Source organism: Oreochromis aureus, linkage group 3 (genome assembly GCF_013358895.1).
Source record: "Oreochromis aureus strain Israel breed Guangdong linkage group 3, ZZ_aureus, whole genome shotgun sequence".
In the NCBI taxonomy this organism is placed as follows: Eukaryota; Metazoa; Chordata; class Actinopteri; order Cichliformes; family Cichlidae; genus Oreochromis; species Oreochromis aureus.
The window spans coordinates 82,527,575-82,543,572 of NC_052944.1; the positions used below are offsets into that span (position 1 = coordinate 82,527,575).

The following is a 15,998-nucleotide window of genomic DNA, read 5'->3' on the forward strand; positions in this document are numbered from 1 at the left end:
AACCTACCTGCCCTGCTGCCCTCCAACCTTAGTCCCCCCTTTTCCCTCTCTCTTTTTTTCCTTCTTCTTTATTTTTTTAATTATAACTTAAAAATGTAACAGCAAAGAAAGTGTAAAAAGGCATACAATTGTTTTGTTCAACTGCTGTCCCAATAAAACAGATAATAAAAAAAGAAAACATTATTTACCATCAGACCATGAGCAACATTCAGGCATCTAACACAGTAACACTAGTTAGCTGTGTGCACAACTAAAAAAAGGCTGTTCCAATTCCCAGCACCGATCCTCTCTTTTCCTGAGTCCTTAGCAATTCTCCTTCTCACGATGACGTTTTCCTCGAGGCTAAGGAAAGAGTTTAGGGAAAGGAGATAGGCGCTAATTTTGAAATAACAACCCACCATGCGAAAGTTCATGCTGACGTCTATAGGGCTTTGGAGTTGACGTCACGCCGCAGTGCATTGTGGGATCGCGGCGCCATGGCAGTAGGCTAGAAAGCAAAACAAGCGCACAGTGTTGGAGTGTTGGAATCGGGAGTGCCAGAACCATGCTCAAAATCAGCGCAAAAGTCAAAGGGCTGTATCGCGACCGATTGCGCCCAGACGCCAAGAGACGGTACTTTGAAAAAATTCCGTGCATCGGTAATGTGGACCCGTATGAAATAAGGAAGTGGAGTGGAAACCCAGACGACCTACCGCCTTTGTCCTATCCCGATCTTCGCATACCTTGTCTGTGGAGTCAGCGCATACACAGCGAACCAGTTTAAGAATTATAAACCCCTGGAGGCCCGCATCCAATTCATGAACGGCTGGGTGCAAGATTTGTCCATCTTTAAGCCTCCACGCTGCGAGTACGTTGTCGTTAAGACATAGGTAAGTCGGTTTGAACTTGATAACTTTCTAAAAAAACTTCCTTGTTACAGTTTCTGATTTGCACGTACAGCCAACCCATCTATATTAGCCTTGGTTCATTACAGACCTTTTATTAAAAGTGGTTTTTGTGTGTTTCAGGTACTGCACTAACAACGACTGAATGAAACTGCATTACAGCCATGGGTCATTGTGAGCACCAATGGGAGGGTTGAGGCTGCTCACTGCACATGCATGGCCGGAGTTGCAGAGACCTGCACCCATGTCGCTGCTCTTTTGTTTAAAGTCGAGGCTACAGTGCGTATCAGAGGCACCAGAACTGTAACAGACGAGCCAGCATATTGGGTATTGCCCAGAAATATGACCAAGATACAGCCCGAGGTTGCACATAACATTGACTTCTCCTCAGCAGCTGCCCAAAAACGTGGTCTTGATGAAAACATAAACACAAGGCAAAAGGAGGCGATCGCAAAAAAGGCAGATTCCTATTGCAACACTGGAGGATTTGTCACCATTACTGGATACACTACTGTCAGGTACAAATGCATATCTTTGTTACCGGCGCCAACCACTGTGACCTCGTTGTGTGGACACAGAGAGACCTTGCTGTGACACGCATCTTCCCTGATGTGGATTTCTGGGAACCACGTTTAAAGGAAGCACAAGACTAAATCACACAAAGTACAATTATTTAAAATGAACTACACATGCAACACAACAGCTTTATGAATACTCAACAAGAGCACGTTTCATTTGGCGCTGGTTTGACAACCACACTGGGGCACATATTCACCAAAACACAGCAAACCTTAACAATCTTATCAAGCAGAGTTGTGTTTATTTCTGCTCTGCCCTGTTCATTGCACACACAATCCTTCGTCTGCCCTTTAGCTTCCGTGATGCTGTCTGTCCGATCGCCACTGTCCACATTTGCAGCTGGTACCTCATATCTTCCACTTGTCCAACACAACTGCTGTCCACTGCCTCTATGACATGGTGATTTTGTTGTTGGTCTTCTGTCAGATCTTCATCGATCACTTCTGCACGCGGCACACCTTCAGACTCTGCAGCTGCATAACAAAAGCCTGTAAGATAAAATTTGTGCATACACATAAGGTAAATGTACACCAATATTCCAATGACAGGTGTGTGATTCATCTGGAAGTTATGTGCGGATTAGTGTACAATGAGAGCAATTTAGTATGTTTTTAGAGGCCCATGTGCAGTGTTGGTGCCCAGTCTGGATTTGTTACATCCATTTCATATGCTGGTTTGCCTGCAATAATGCTAAATCATAAGCTACTCAGTCGACATGACGTGGTTCTGCAGCATCACACATTAGCATGTTTTATCTCATTATCTATGACCTCAGTGCATTGAAAATAACACTAAAAGCCTTTTAAGAGTGACATGAATTAATTTAGAACTCACCGGAAAGAAAATGCGGAGAGCAAACCAACAAAAAGCTGGGGATTGCACAGAACTCGATCCGCTCGTCTCACCGCTGCAATGCAAGCCTGACATCTTTGTTTAGTAATATCGGATACATGGGATCCCTCACGTTGCCTCCAGGATGGAAAACGATGAAAAGAGAGCCCATTATCCAGCTTCTTGCGTTCGCGCTCGTGTGATCTAACGTTGCACCTGACAACACAACACGTACGAACCATAGCTGAAGCTGTATCCTGTGTCTGGCCTACTGTCATGGCGGAAGGGGGCGTGGCCCACCTCCCGTGACATCACGCTCCAAAGCCCTATTCCAATGTAGGAAGTGTTATGAACAGCTGATCGGATCGGCAAAGCGTGTTTCTGGAATATTATGTTTTTGTTGCTGCAAGAGCTTTTTATGCAGTTTTTGCAAAGCTATATGTGGAAAGAAACCGTGACCTAGGACAAGCTGATGGCATAAGATGTAAGTAGAACTCCTCCGGTTTCATATGAAAAAAAAATTATTGCTCTCGCTTACATGGTTGCAGAGCTACCGGGATTTAAAAATAGTTACGCAAAACGGAGCGTGCCCGCTCCGACCGGTTTTAAAGGGTTAACATGTTTAATGTTTTGTTTTTTCTTCTATTTTATCTGAAAAAGCTCCTAAAACAGTCAGTGATCACTGTTGACCTCCCTCGGCTTTTATTTACCGCTTATCATTTATTTAAGCTCAGTTTTTAAAACCTTAGGATGTAACTACAGCACAGCCCATGCAGCAGTATATGAATGACTAACCTCGTATTGTGGATGGATTATCTCAGTTGTTCTCCTGACTGAAGTTTGGTCCTTTTACAGCATCCTACCATGCGATTACATTTGTTCCTGACCACCGAGAAACCTCATGTTAACTTTTATCGAGTGGAAAAAAAGTTAGCTTGTTTATATTATGCTAACATAGCTGTGTCACTAGCAGTCACATAGCACATCATTATATACCAGCTAGCCAAACTTCAGTAACCCTACAAACGTCACTGCTGTTTAGTTTTCTGTCTTCATTTATGTTGGAAGTGATAGCAGAGCTGTACGTTTTAATTTGTTTCCAAAACCCCGCAGTCAGGACATTCTATATTGTATTTAGATGGAAGTTAGCGAGCTAACTTCGTGCTAACTTCTAACTCCGTTAAATGTCATAAATTCCGTTTTCATGGATGCCTGGATGTTAAACTCAATTGTTACACCTGGTAGAGCAGAACGCTGATCATTTCATTAAAGATGAAAGACTTTAGACAGTTTTTTAACTCTCAGTAATGCCATAGTGATCGTTTGATATATGGACCTGCAGCGGAGTTTAGACCCAGACACGGCTAGTAACGTCAGACTTTACGACCGGATAAGGAGAACACAACTGCCAGATTGTATGAGTAAAATCAGGTTTTGTCTCTTTGTCAGTTTAACAGTTTCTGTTTTCTTACCTGGTTCTTCCTGACCTTGTACTTTCTCCTCACATTCCCCTCTTTCCTCTCTCCCTCTTTGGACTGACAATCATACACAAATAGATTGTATTCAATTAGATGAAAATTTACATTAATATGAAAAAAAGTCTATTAAGATCACTAACAAAAAGTCCTCTCTCAGTATCCATTGCAAACAAGACAGCGGTAACAACAGTAGGCTACGGACAATCTTAAGTTTTAGATTTTAAATAGGCTATATATGTTGGGTAGATAACCCGGAATGGGAGGACTGTAAGGTGTTGATTCAGGTTTGCAGCCACCACTCCCCGGAGTGTCGGCCAGAACACTACTCTAGGCCCGGATGGATATTCAGGAAGGAGACAATGAGGACACCAAGGATGGTTTAGACGCTTGTATTGCCTTCACACGGTCAAAGGTAACAGGCTCGTCAGAGGAGCAGGTGTTACATACAACTTTAGGTGCGCAGTTAGGAGTGTAGGGGGTGCATCGGTGTGGATATGAGCGTGTGTGTGTGTGTGGTCTCTGAAATGAACAGAAAGAAAATAGTACATCACTGAAATGTTCACAATGGTAACTCAGAGTACATCAACAGAAACACAGGTGGGAAATAAACTAACATCCCCTTTGCTACCATAAGCCATATATTACCCACGTCTCACATATAAACCCACTGAGCTAACCCAGCACACAGTTATCCCCAATCACACGGCAGGAGAGGTAGCCTAGCTTAGCTTAGCTTAGCTTAGCTTAGCTCCGCTTAGCACTCGCTAGCAGCACAGACAGAAACAAAGTCATTTCCCCCCTAACCTCAGTTACAGTCCCAAACACATCTTATCATCACATTCTCACACATCACAAACTTACGTTGCTCATTAACGCACACGCCTCACAGAATGACCAATTCTCTGCTGGTAATCTGGAGCAGAAAAGCTCAGGTGCCTTGCCTATGTTTCTCCCTGCCCATAGTCTCTTTCATACAAAGCGGTGGGGTGACCTCTACTGGCCACTCTAAGAAACTACAGGTGAACAACTGAACAGAATAAAACTCACAACTACGGGGCCTTTTGTACAATATATGTCAGATATGGCTAATTTTACTGTAGAGTAGGACAGATTGTTGAGTTGCAAACATCGTCGGAAAAGACTTTTTTAACACTGCAGGTTACCTGGGTGTGATGTTTTTCTGCTAAAAAGAAACATGGTCTGAGTCCTACCTAACTATATAAAAAGTAACTGAAGGTTAAATGCAGCTAACATGTCCTGTTTTAAGCCAGACACTCACACCTCCGCTCCGCTGCATCTCAGCTGCCATCGCTCTGGCTGAAGCACCCCCAAAAATGGGCCAATATCGTGCCTGCTCCCAGCGCAAATGAAGACGTCTGATTTTTGAAGTAAAAGTCTCCACCTGATTGCTACCATCAAAAAGACTCGTACTTCAACAGCTCCTGGATGAGGTCTTCTGCTGCTATTGTGAAGACGTTGAGAGAAGAATGAGGCTGCGTCCACATTAGCCCGGATAGATTGGAAAACGGCGTTCTCTTCTGAAAACATTCCGTGTCCACACTAGCATCTTCAGTCGTTTTCACAGCGTTGCGCATCCAGATTGAAACGGCCGAAAACGCTTACGTGCCAGTACAGTGCATGCGTGAAATGCAAGAAGATTCGACCTGCCTCATTTCGGTCTGCTGCTTATTTACATTCTGGTATTCTGACAAACCATCCTACTTTGGCAAAACGTCCTACCGTAAGTAGTTTATGCACATTTCTACTGTCACAGAGTAATTCCAGCACAAATTTAAGTAGGTATGACACTTTGCCATTTAACTTTGCCCATCAGAGTATGCTTGTAGCTCAGGGGTGGGCAATCCCAGTCCACAAGGGCCGGTGTCCCTGCAGGTTTTAGATCTCACCTTGGGTCAACACACCTGAATCACATGATTAGTTAGTTACCAGGCCTCTGGAGAACTTCAGGACATGTTCAGGAGCTAATTTAGCCATTTATATCAGCTGTGTTGGTTTGAGAACACATCTAAAACCTGCAGGGACACCAGCCCTCGTGGACTGGGATTGCCCACCCCTGTTGTAGCTCGTATTCAAAAAGCCAGGACAGTTTGCTACTTAATTTTACCCGTTAAAGTATGCTTGTAGGTAACATTCACAAAGGTATCATTGTTTGATGGGTAAAATTAAGTGTCAGAGTGTGTTTCTAGCTGTTATTGACAATGGTAGGATGGTTTGCCACTGAATTTTAGCTGTTAAAGTATGCTTGTAGCTCAGATTAACAAAGGTAAGATGGTTTTGCGCATGCACAGAAACAACAGGTAGGATTGTATGTTAGGTAGGATGGATTCCCAGAACACGGGCTCTTTGAAACGTGGCAACAAAATGTTGAGGAAAAGCACAGAGTTTTTTAAATGGACAAACAATGAGGTGGACTTGTTGCTGTGAGTAACACAAAAGTAAAAAGTTGCAAAACTGATTGAGAGTTAAATAATTTCAAGAAATCTGGAGCATGTACAGACTGATATTAATCTTTAACAGGACTGTCAAAATTGAGAGCAAACAAAACAACTGCTGTGTAATGCCCTCCGCTATCTTAGTTTAATTGGTCACATGACTGCATCATAAGGTTAACATGCGTCATTGTTTTAGAAAGTTTCTGTTTTTGCTGTCCACACTGCAACGCAAAACCACCGTTTTCAGATGTATTTGTTTTCAAGAGCGTTTTCAAACCACTGCGCTTTCCATCAGCGAAAACGCCGTCTCAGTGTGGACCGGATGCCAAAATTGAGAGAAAACGATGCATTTTCAAACAAAAACGCGTTAGTGTTGACATAGCCTCAAGCTACACTCACACTATTCAGCTGGCGTTCCCACTTCAATGTAGTCCACGTCTATTCCATTAACCCTTTAAGACCTACCATTGAATCAAGTCCGCCAGAGCTTATATTATATTTTTACATGCTGTAGTGCCATTTTTGGGAGCATTTCAAGTTGATATACATCAATACAACCATTACACCCCAAATTTTAATAATATGTATGCATTAAGTGCATAGTAATTACATAAATTGCAAAAAAAGTGCAATAAAGTACAAAAAAAATTGAAAATCGTTTTTGTTTTTATAACATATATTTCTAGTTAGAGAAATTTAAAAGGGCTTATCTCTCAAAACTGTAAATACAAAAAAGTTGCACAAAATAGTTTCCCACCACAGGAAATTTATTTTAAGTGTCTTCATAGTTTTAGTTTTTTAAATACACCAATTTTCATAAACTGCAGGAAAAACTAAAATAAATATAATCCAAATTTGCAAAATAACAGCATATGCATCAAAATAAACTATTTCCAGCAGTGCAATATGAGTCCTAAGCATCCCAGAAACGACACAGAAATTCATAAAGTCAAAGATAACTTTTAAAAACACAAGTATAGGCTCACACGGCCCCGATGGTAAAAAAAAAACTACATATCCGCAAAATGACATCACTTCCAGTTTCGGGCAGGTCATGGCGGACATGCGATAGTTCACGCTGATGGACGTAGGAAGTGTTATGAACAGCTGATCGGATCGGCAAAGCGTCTTTCTGGAATATTATGTTTTTGTTGCTGCAAGTGCTTTTTATGAGGTTTTTGCAAAGCTATATGTGGAAGGAAACTGTGACCTAGGACAAGCTGATGGCATAAGATGTAAGTAAAATTCCTCCGGTTTCATATGCAAAAAAATTATTGCGCTAGCTTACATGGTTGCAGTGCTACCGGGATTTAAAAATAGTTACCCAAAATGGAGCATGTCGCTCCGACCGGCTTTAAAGGGTTAAAATATGCTCAACAAGTGTCAGTCCCATACTAAACACACTAATCTGGCTAAGTGTTTTTTGCTCTCCCACAAAACCATCTTCACCTGTGTCTCTTTCTTCTCTCTGTACTAAAACTAGAACCTCTGTTGTAGGAGCTTTTGACATTCTCTACTTTAACACTCAGTGTCTTCCGTGTTGGGTGATTCTCTGCGTTCTTTCTCCTCTTCTTACTTCAATCTCAGGGGTAGACTGCCCTGAGATATGTTTTTCCACTGACTAGGGGATTATTCTGCCCCTGCAGTTGAGATTTGAGACAGACAGATCCGATATTAAGTATTGGCCCGATACTCACCTAAATTACTCGATCAGTTACCGAAAAAAATACAAGATTGAATCCGATCTTTTAAATATCACAAAAGCACTTCACAAAAACTTGCGACATAGCATAACCCAGCTCATAACCATAGCACGTCGGAGCAGCTCTATCACGTGATACAGCGGCTGTGGCGAAAGAGAGCTGTCGGAGGTCTGGTGGAGCATTTGGAGCATCGCTACGAAACCAGCATTTCATCCCCAAGGAAGCTGTCCCAGAGAAATCAAGAAAGCATTCCCACAGTAAGCTTAACAACCGATATATGGAGCGACTGCCTCTTCTTCTCTCCCCCTCCCTCTCCTGTTGCTACTTCAATCATGAAACTGATCAATGATCAGCTGATTGGCTTTTCTGTCGTAGTCTTGGATCCTGGACCCAACCTCATGCATGCAAAACCAGTGTGCTGTGCAGTTTCTCAACAATGATGTGCATTTTTGGAGATATGTTCGGCAAATAAACAAAAACGTCATATTGCCAGAAATGTCATCACTAAAAACACTATGTCGAAAATCAAGCATTTTATCATCACAGTCTTGGTCTGCCAATAAACAATGGCCTAGTGTTTATTTTTATCTTTTGTAAAGACAGCATCTGTGAGGATCTCCTGTTGCTACTTCAATCATGAAACTGATCAATGATCAGCTGATCGGCTGACTTTCATCCTAGATGACTTTTATATCTCGTTGGGACTGGATTTGATATTCCTGATGGAAACTTGGCTTGGATGCGGTGAGTTTTCTTCTTTCTCTGAACTTCTTCCCCCCGATTGTTCATTTTTTCAGCTCTCCCCAGACCAATGGTAGAGGTGGAGGGCTAGTTTCAGTATTTAAAAGCGATTTTCACTGTCGGCAACTGCCACCTGTTTCATATGGAAGCTTTGAGGGGCAGCTTTTGGAAATGAACTGCGCTCCATCAGCTGTCTGCGCGGTGGTTCATCGTCCACCGAAATGCGTTAAGGATTTTAATCTCAATTTTGCTGACTTACTGGGGAATCTTATGTTAGGATATGGCCGTGTTTGAATTGCTGGTGATTTTAACATCCAAGTATTCTGTGAGACTGGACGACTAGTAAAAGATTTCCTTGCCCTTATTGACACTTTTAATCTCACTCAGTGGGTGAGTGATCCAACTCATAAGAAAGGTCATACACTTGATCTGGTGCTGGCATATGGTCTTCATGTCTTTATTACAGAAATCAAGGACTGTGGGATATCTGATAATTTTCCAGTTATGCACACTGCGTAACGTGGAGTTGGACAGCGAGCGACCTGTGCATCAGATGCGCATGATAAATTCAGTAACTGCTGCTCGCTTTTCCTCCGCTTTTAGTAACTCGGTCCTCTGTGATCCCAACCCCGGTGCTAAACTATCAGCTGATGACCTAGCTAATCATTTTAAACTCAATATGCTCTACTATCCTTGACTCTGTTGCTCCACTAAGGACCAAACCCACCAAATCTTCACATCAACCTTGGCTGAATGAAACCACCCGCGCTCTCAGACATGAATGTCGACGTGCAGAGAGAAAATGGAAAGAAAACAAGCTCCAGGTGTCTTTGGGCATCCTGCGTGACTGCTTAACAAAATATCAGAAAACTGTTAAAGCTGCAAAATCTGCTTTCCTATCCGGTGTAATTTCTACCAACTTTCATAAGCCCCGAGTTATTTTTAATATTTTTAATTTTGTGATTAACCCCTGTGCCACTGTTCCTATGGAAGCTTCCTTTGCACTTTGTGAAAACGTTTTGAATCACTTCATTAAAAAAATCTCAACCTTACGAACACTGTATTCCCAGGCAGTGTTAGACCTAGATCCAATTTGTAAATGCTCGGCTGTTTTTCAGCAGTTTGAGCCTTTGACCTTTTCTGGACTGAAGAAAGTAATTGATCACTTAAGACCGTCTAATTCCCCACAAGATATTCTTCCTTCTCGCCTCCTTAAAGAAACTCTTCATGCCATTGGGCCTAGTATTTTATTTTTTTTAAATACTTCATTGTCAACAGGTTGTGTACCAGCTGTTTTCAAACATGCTGTTGTGCAACCCATTACTAAGAAGACAATTCTTGATCCAAATGTACTTTCTAACTTCAGGCCAATTTCTAAACTCTCTTAAGTCCAAAACTTTGGAAAAGGTTGTTTTCAAGCAACTTCAGACCTTTTTAGACACTTATAGCATTTGTGAAGTGTTCCAGTCTGGTTTTAAATCTCTTCACAGTACTGAGACTGCAGTTTTACAAGTTTTTAATGCTCTTCTTTTAACTGTCAACTCAAGTTGCTCTGTTGTTTTAGTCCTTTTAGATTTGACTGCTGCCTTTGACACAGTTGATCACAACATTCTTTTATCGAGACTTAAACACGTTGCTGGTCTAAAAGGCACGGTTTCACCATGGTTTTATCATGGTTTAAAACCGTTTTAACTACTTTCCCCTTTTTCTGAAACAAATCTCTGTTTACTACACCTTCTTGTTTCTCATCTCACTAAGTGAGCCGAACAAGATGATAAAATCAGAAACACAGGCTTAAAATACCATCTGGTATTCATGAGCTTCATTGCATGTGTGTGTATGTGTTAGTAGGATTAAAACATTCTGTGCTTATGTATGTCGTTTTAATTACTTTACCCCTTTTTCTGAAACAAATCTCTGTTTACTACACCTTCTTGTTTCAGAAACATCTAAAGAAGAAAGTCTCTATTGTAGTTAGGCACAGCTAAATTCTGCTTGTGAGTTAACCTAGCCAACCACACTGTGTGTTGTTAACACCTTTAACATGTACCCCCTCGTGATGTGTGCCACTTCCTCTATGTCCTCTATTTGTACCACCATATGTAGAACCACAATAGCCACACACATCGAAATACAGGATTCTTAGATGCTTAGATGATGAATTGTAGAATAAATTCTCCATTTGTAAAATAATTTTAGAATTCCACATTAACAAAGTGAGTTTCGAAATGTTTTTTAAAAACCTCATTACCATCCTAGGGGAGCTAGGATGGTAATGAGGTGCTTGGAAATGTTGTAGGTGGCTGAGTTTATACTGCTACCATTGAGACTGATCCGGACTCCGTCTTTGTGGATCTATGGAAGTCCATATATACAGGGTGTAGCATCCCCTGGGTAAAGGCGGTGATATCTTGGGGGTCAGGGTTTTTCCTTTCAAGTTCTTGTAGGCAACTGATGACTTTCTTTTTGTAGTTGCTTCTGGGGTTTCACCTTGAAGCTTCATAGGTATTGTTGTCACTGAGGAGTTTAGTCATGTTTATTTGCTCTGCTTCTTTTTGTCAGGGATAAAATACATATATATACTTTTTGTGTCCCAGCTGAGTAACAGGAGGAGAAGAGTCTGGTGGTGCAGCAGAGGAACAATTTCAGCCATTTGGACTCAGCTCAGCCACTACAGAGGAAACAATGACTTCAACACAAAAGGTAAGAAAAACATCACAGTTCCACTGTTATTGAAACTGTGTGTACAGCTGGTTGGTTTTTAAAAACCCATTAACAGCAGCTTTATCTTTTCCATCCTGGGCTCCTCCATATATACAGAATCTACATTCACAACCAAAAACCACAGACGTTATAAGAAAATACAAAGATCATATTTTCTCTACACACATTGAAACAACAATATCATCAGTTGAACTCACAATTTTTTATGAGTAAAAGATTTTCTCTACTGATCAATATTTCTTCAATAATGTCATTTTCATTACAACTCTCATTGTAGCACATCATTGTAATGTGATACTATCACCAGAAGGTGGTGGAAACACACCAACAATGTGTTTTTGTTGACATGTTTGATTCCACTGATGGAGGGAGTTTCAGTTTGTTCCACGACTGCATTTCACTCACTGCCTCTGTTTGTATCTCTGTCACTGCAGGTCCAACATGGAGCAAGAAGTCAGCGCTCTCAGGAGGCCGACAAACCTCACAGAAGAAAGGGAAAGAAAACATACAGCTGTGATGAGTGTGGGAAGGATTTTACCCAGGCTGGACACTTAAAAAGACACCAACTCTTCCACAGTGGAGTTAAACCTTACAGCTGTGACTTGTGTGAAAAGTCTTTTCAATATCCACATCAGCTGAATAAACACCAACAGATCCACACCAGAAAGTAACTCTACAAGTGCAGTTACTGTGAGGATGCATTTAGTTTTTTATCCTGTATTTTTAACCTGATTGTTTGGAACAAGTCTGATCAGTAAACTTATGGAGTTATACTGAATGAACTATTTGGAAAATTGAAGACTCATTTTCTCTCAGTAAGCTGAGTGTTGTAATGTAAACATTTAAATGTAATTAGACGTTGGCAGGGATGCTCTTTATTTCAGGCAACGTTCAGGATAAAATTGTTGAAGGAATTCCCTGATTTACAGTCTTTGTTTAGAAGTGGAGCAAAGCACATGGATGCAGTTCTCAACCCTGTCGTCACTGTGGTGGTGGGAAAGAGTTTCTCTGTGACCTTTGTGAAAAAACTTCCAATCATCAACGGGACCAAAAAACCACATCAACGTAGCCACACTGGAGACAAAATGAACTACTGCAAAGAATGTGGGAGAGGCTTCCACACACCAAGTACGTTAAAAATACATGAACTCTTCCACAGTGGGGTCAAAAAGCACATCTGTGACCAGTGTGGGTCATCCTTCAACACTGCACATGAGCTCAATGAAGAAGCATAAGGGAATCCACACAGAAGAGACACCATACAAGTGCAGACACTGTGACAAAAGCTTCTCACAATCAGGTCATCGTAACAAACATGAACGTACACACATGGAAGTGAACTTCAGCTGTGACCAGTGTGACAAGAGCTTCAGGAATCTCAGTTCATACTCCGAACACAAACGATCCCACGTTGTAAATAAACTGTTTCACTGTTACCAATGTGCAAAAACATTCACTTCATTATCTGCTCTGTGCAAACATCAGCCTGATCATGCAGGACTGAAATCACTGGATCACAATGAATCTGAAGAGAGAAAAGATCCTCTTCTGGTTTCAGGGTCGGACTTAAAACCTTGAGATCAGGCTCCACAGAGTTCAGATGGAATCTCCTGTAAAGAGTGTCAGCTGATGTCACACTTGGATCTGATGAGGTAGCTCTGATTTCTGGAGCTGCAGTGAATAATCCTGATTGTTACGTTTAGGAAGCTGCATGTATAGATATGCATATCAAGTTTATGTTTTTTCCTTTGAGGGATTTTAATTCTCTAAAATGTTATCCCTGTTACATTTTATTCTTTGTTTCCTTAGGACACAGTAGTGTTTAGTAGTTGTATTCATTTTATGTGTTACCTAAGTTAAATTTCGATCCTTCATTCATATTTAATCTTTTGCTGTGGTAATCCCTTCTCTTAAATCATTTTCTCCCAAAACTGCAAATATTTTCACAGCAGTTGCTCTTAAAACTTCCAAAATGAACTAAATCTGTCCACCAGCTTTGAAACAACACCTGCTGTGACTTTATGTCCAGAAAAAAGAAACTCAAGCTAAACTGGTTTTCGGCTGTACTTCCATATAATACCAGTTTGTACCAGAAGATGAAGCAGTGAGTCAGTGTAACCTTTATTTAATTGGGCAAAGAACACATTCGTATTCACAGTGGCAGCAAAGAAATGTTGAAAGGTAAAAACAGCAGCACACATCAGGACCATTTTAAAGATCACAGGTGACTTTTACTTAATTCAAATAACTTCAAATTTTGGCTCCTCCTTTCACTTTAGTGTATTTACTGTATCCTTGAAGTCCACATGTTGTTTTTTAATGAATTCATTTTGATCCACATGTTTGCAGCTGTTTTCCTGTTGATTTGAAGTTTGTATTATGAAATCCTGATAATGTTAAAGCGTTAGTTATATTTGATGAACTCTGTGTAATGTTTGTCTTATTAAACAGTTTGCTGTGAAAAATGAAGAAATGGTCTCAGAACAAGTAGTTTGAGCCATGATTTCAGATTCAAACTAATTTAACTGTTTTCAGTGGTACATGTGGAGGTTTATCAGAGGAGGCGACTTGGCTGTTCTCCACTCACACAGAACAGGGTTCCTGCAGCTCATTAAAAACTGAAATGATCTTCAAGGACAAAAACATTAGATTTTTCTCAAAAATGTGCTGTGGGCACGATGTTTTTAGAGAGTGTGTTTAAGATGCATTGTTATTAACATCTCACACATTCCAATAAAGCAGATGTTCCTGCATTGCAACCGCGCTTTGCAGATGTGTTCTCCCCCCTGCCCGTGTGCACGACTCTCATGGAGCACCACTTTGAAACGCAGCTGATTGGCAGATTCCCTTGTCTGCAGAGTCCAAAGACAAAAACGGCCTTCTCCACTCTGTATGGTTCGTACCAATTCGTCACACTTCCGTTTGGCTTGTTTGAAGCCCAGGCCATTTTTCAGCACCTCCTGTAGCGATAGCTGCGTCCTCACACTGCATATGCTGTTTCCTACCTGGATGATGTTGTCATTCATAGTGATACCTCGGTGGAGAATGTGCAGTGGTTGGTCACGGTTCTGGATTCCCTGAGGCAGGCAGGGCTGATGGCAAACCTGAAGAAGTGTGTGGTTGGATGGAGGGAGGTACAGAGTTTTTTTGGTACAATTTTGAGACCCCATTTGAAGGCTGATTACACCACAGCGACGTGATGAAGGCTGTCCCAATTCCAAATGTGCCCTTCATTTCCCCAGACTTGAAGGAAGAGTCAGGTGTATCATTCGCGGCCCAACATATCCCAGAATTCATAGCGCAGCTTTGACTGTGGCTAATTCTTTTGAAAAAAATAAAAATAAAACAGCAGATGGCAGAAGCGTGGTGGCCGAAGAGTAAACTTTTAAATCTAAGTATTGAATTTTTCAACCTCATCAGTTAACGCTGTCCATGCAGATATTATAGATTTGTAAATGATTACCTAACAGTCTTGTCAACACAAAGTTCTTTATTGACAGGCAGTGGGGAGAGGGGACACTTGGGCAGTGCATTTACTGCATATAATGTGTTATCAACCTTTTCATCTTTTCTCATTACCCACAGCTACATCCACTTCTGTTGGGCTTAGGCTACTCACTAGGGCTGAGTATCGTCACTGATTTCTATAATCGCTTTGATTAAATTCAATTTTGACTCAGTAACTGTTTCAAAGTAACTGAGGATAAAACACAGAAAAACAGCAAGCTAAGCGTTTTTCAATTTGGCATAATTAAAAAACAAATGTATTAAACAGCAAAAATGAAGCTTTCTTTTGGTCGGAGAGGAACAAAAGCTGCAGCTCAGAATCAGTGAGATGTTGACTTTCTGTCCCGACGGCGTGTCCGTGTTCGTGCCGTCGGGTGAGAAAGACGACATATCACTGATGCATCAGGTCCGCGCTCTGTGTTCACGTCTTTGTGGGGAATCTGTTCACCTGCTCTCATTTATTGTTTTAGCTGTTTGGTGGTCATTGAAATAGTTTTGTGAGCTCCCTGCGTTTCTGTCAAAATACATTTATATTTAGAAATCGATTCAGGATTTAATGAATCAATATCGCATTATTCATCGCGCAGACACCAAGAACCACCAACGCACCAGTGCCTGAGGGAATCAGCCACCGGCAGGGAGTGTGGCGAGAGGAGATGGGCCTCCATATCTCGGGGGGCCTGAGATGTTCCCAGAGAGGTGGAGTCTAAGACCTGACCTGACATATAGACACAGACGTACAGACACAAACGTGCATTCCCACCCTCATGCACACATAAACAAATACTGGGCACTCACCCAATGTGGAGACAGACACAAATGGACACTCTACACACAGTGTCACACTTCCCAAACATACTATATACCCCAGGTCCAGGTACCCTCGCCCCCAGAGGGGGAAACAGCACCTAGACCCAGGAGATGTTACCCTTTTCCCTGGGGTGGAGACAAGCAGACCGCCCCTTGTTTCGCAGCAGAAGGGAGGACCCGCATCCCAGACCCCAACTACTCTGCTACAACACACGTAGCCTGACTCTTGTCTCATGATTTCATGTTTTGTGACTATTGAGTGAATTACTGAGGTTGCTCTAATATAGT

General features: G+C 41.5%; 1 long non-coding RNA gene across 1 annotated transcript; it reads right to left on the reverse strand.

Annotated features, from left to right (window-relative positions):
* Positions 1–1,711: 1,711 nt before the first annotated feature.
* LOC120438345 lies at positions 1,712–2,365 on the reverse strand. Its single transcript, XR_005611816.1, has 2 exons — positions 2,298–2,365; positions 1,712–1,951 (listed from the first exon to the last, which is right to left on the reverse strand). It is a non-coding gene; the product is annotated as an uncharacterized LOC120438345 (long non-coding RNA).
* Positions 2,366–15,998: the final 13,633 nt, after the last annotated feature.